We start from the raw sequence: 2,813 nt of genomic DNA, 5'->3' as shown, positions 1-2,813 counted from the left end.
TAAAATTTTTAAGAAATTCTCTCTTGCTTCACTTAAATTATTTTGCGAGAAAGAAAATTTGTTATGCTCATGATCTTCACTTATATTTGTTTGAGCTTATGAAAAGCAACACATGAAAATTAGTCCCAAAGTGATAGATATAGAAGAAGGATAAAGAAAAAAGGAAAAAATGTCATGAAGATCATTGGACAAAATAAGCTTGATTCTTAGTAATAGTTTTGAGATATGATGATGTGATATGTGAGTCATCTTAATGAGTAATTATGCTTTAGTAAGAATATTGGTGTTAAGGTTTGTGATTCCCTATGCATGCACGAAAATTAATAATCATGAAATGAAATTATATCCTACTTTTGGTGCATTATTCGGTGTTAGTTATGCTTAATGCTTGCTTATGAGATTATTCGTTTCTTGGTTGTTCGCTTCCCAATCTTTTGCTAGCCTTCATTTTCCACTAAGTATGACCTCTACTTGTGCATCCAAAATCCTTTAAACTAGTTTTGCCACATGAGTCCACTATATCTACCTATATGTGATATTCTTTTGCCGTTCTAAGCAAATTTGCATGTGCCATCTCTAATTTTCAATACAATGGTCTCTTGGAGATCCATATGATGTAACTCTTTTGCGGTGTGTTTGTTGGGATCGATGAACTTTGAGTTTATGATCAGATCTATCTTTTTATATCCATGAAAGTATTTGAGTTTGTTTGATCTCTTTTATGCATGATCTCTTATAGCCTCGTATTTCTCCGATATTTGGGTTATTTTTGGCCAACTTGATCTATTTATCTTGCAATGGGAAGAGGTGCCCGGTAGTGGGTTCGATCTTACGGTGCTTGATCCCGGTGACAGAAAGGGAACCGACACGTATGTATCGTTGCTACTAAGGATAAAAAGATGGGATCTATATCTACCGCCATAGATAAATGGATCTCGTCTACATCATGTCATTGTTCTTATTGCATTACTCCGTTTTTCCATGAACTTAATAACTAGATGCATGCTGGATAGGGGTCAATGTGTGGAGTAATAGTAGTAGATGCAGGAAGGAGTCGGTCTACTAATTCTGGGACGTGATGCCTATGTAATGATCATTGCCTAGATATCGTCATAATTATTTGAGGTTCTATCAATTGCCCAACAGTAATTTGTTTACCCACCATTCGCTATTTTTCTTGAGAGAAGCCACTAGTGAAACCTATGGCCCCCGGGTCTTCTTTCTCATATATTTGCCTTTGCGATCTATTTTTCTCTTGCTTTTATTTTCAGATCTATTAAACCAAAAATACAAAAATACTTTGCTGCACTTTATTTTATTTGTGATCTATTATTCAATCTATCACAAATTTCTCCCGTCCACGCACTGTTTGAGGCGTCGTTAGCCGAAAGGGATTGACAACCCCTTTAACACGTCGGCTTGCGAGTGGTTGTTATTTGTGTGCAGGGGTTGTTTACGTTGTGTTGCTTGGTTCTCCTACTGGTTCGATAACCTTGGTTTCATATCTGAGGGAAATACCTACTACCGCTGTGCTGCATCATCCCTTCCTCTTTGGGGAAATACCGACGTAGCTTCAAGAGACATCAGTCGCACATATCTTGCAACTGATACTTTGCATTGCTTCTACTTTGTTGCACTGCCATTAGCTTAGTTTACACATCGTGTATGTGAATACACCATGTCTATCCATTTTTAGTACATATTCCATCTATCATCATACCAATTTATCCATTCAAATGTTGTTCTTGTGTATCAGACGTTCAAAAGGAAGAGGGCGATTGCTGATCGCAAAGGAGCACGAGCAAAGTATTTGGAAAGGTAGTGACACCTGATAAATCAAATAGCCAATTAGGTGTAGTTGCAATATCACCTAACCCACAAAACACGGCCCAACTCTAGCAGACTCTAGCCCTACTACACTGGTCATCTCTGATGCCCCAACTCAGTAGACCCCAACTACAGCAAACAGTATGATGATGCCAGTTGACATAGCACCAGCTCTACGATGCTAAACCCCCATTCCAGCAAAGAGTACACCAAATACAGTTGCCGAATCCCTTTTCGAACGAGAGAGAGCCCCAATTGCAGCAAATAGGACCGCTGTTCCATTTCTTCCCAGTTTAGAACACGAAGCTTATATTATTGTCGGGAACTTTGTGCGCATCTTTCCTTCATGGAAAGACTATACCGCAGACACAGAACAATTTCTAGTCTTCCTCCACAATTTACGTGTAAGTAATGTACTAATGTTATTCATGGTAATTACTACATATGTTTCTGCTGATAGAAGACACAAGATTTCATTCTTTTAAATAGGCAAGGACCAAACTTGATTGTCAAGACGAGCAAGGGTTGGTTGCGCTTTTCAAGCACTCGTTGATGAAGTATTGTTCCTACCTGAGGCAAGCGCACTTCGATGGCAAGCCTCTAAATGAAATTTCTGTAAAGTCTTCGGTGCTACATTTATCAGACCATGACTAGAATAATCTTGTTACACATTGGTCTCGTCTGCAGCGTAAGGAACTGTTTATGGTATCACATCACAATTTGAACTACGTTTCTGCATGTGCCTTAACGTCCCACTTTTACGAAAACTGTTTGCAGAAGAACATTCATTCTCGAGGGACCATAGAATCTCGCAACTATACTACACACTACATTGCTCTTGTGAGTACCTCTTGCCCTGTATGACCATACTTACTTTCATAGCTGGTTGATTATGTAGCATCACTGCACATGTTAGCCTCGTCATCGTCCATTTGGTGGACATTATAAGATCCGTATGGAGTCTTACATAAATTTAGAATCAACCC

This window comes from Triticum urartu, chromosome 4 (assembly GCF_003073215.2).
Source record: "Triticum urartu cultivar G1812 chromosome 4, Tu2.1, whole genome shotgun sequence".
NCBI lineage: Eukaryota > Viridiplantae > Streptophyta > Magnoliopsida > Poales > Poaceae > Triticum > Triticum urartu.
This window is presented reverse-complemented; position numbering follows the sequence as displayed.